Below are 935 nucleotides of genomic sequence, written 5' to 3'. Positions count from 1 at the left end.
CATGCTTCTTTGGCCTTAACATTGCTAATTATTAATCATCTCTTATTACCATTCGATGCTTTGATATGTGTGTTAAGTGATTTCAGGGTTTATAGGGCAGGAATGGCTTAGAGGATGGAAAGGAAGCATGCAATAGTAGAAGGAATACAAGAAATTGAAGGAATTGCTAAGCTGTCAAGCCTGACTTCTTCGTACTAAATCGATCATAACTTGAGCTACAGAGGTCCAAATGAGGCGGTTCCAGTTGCGTTGGAAAGCTAACATCCGGGACTTCGAAATGATATGCAATTTGTCATAGTTTCCATGCTGTTAGGCAACGCGCACGCGTGATGTACGCGTACGCGTGACTTACGCAGAAGACCAACGACGCGTACGGGTGACATGCGCCACATGCAGAAATTGCAGAAGACGCTGGGGGCGATATCTAGGCTCCTTTTGGCCCAGTTTCAAGCCCAAAAAACACAGATTAGAGGCTGCAGAGTGGGGGAATCACATTCATTCATTCACACAACTTTCATTCACATAATTTTAGGTTTTAGATGTAGTTTCTAGAGAGAGAGACTCTCTCCTTTCTCTAGGTTTTACGATTCTTAGGTTTAGTTATTTTCAATTTTAGATTTCTACTCTGCTTTAATTTCGTTTCTTTTATACTTTTATTTATTCTAGCACTTTAGTTTCTCTTCTCTTGGTGACTTATTTATTTATCCACTTTAGTTTATGAATTCTCATGTTAGATTTGATTTTCTATTTATTGCAATTTGAGGTATTTCATATTTATTGCTTCTTCTATTATTTGTTAGTCATTGATGTTTGCAATTGGTTGTTTGGATCTAATATTCCTTGCTAGTTTTCTATGTGTTTATGTTATGCCTTCCAAATGTTTGATAGAATGCTTGATTTGATTTTAGTGTAGATTTCTCTCCTCTTGGCTTTGG

The sequence above is a fragment of the Arachis ipaensis genome, chromosome B1 (assembly GCF_059453495.1).
Source record: "Arachis ipaensis isolate K30076 ecotype BB chromosome B1, ASM5945349v1, whole genome shotgun sequence".
Taxonomy (NCBI): Eukaryota; Viridiplantae; Streptophyta; class Magnoliopsida; order Fabales; family Fabaceae; genus Arachis; species Arachis ipaensis.
Note: the sequence above shows the minus strand (reverse complement) of the source record.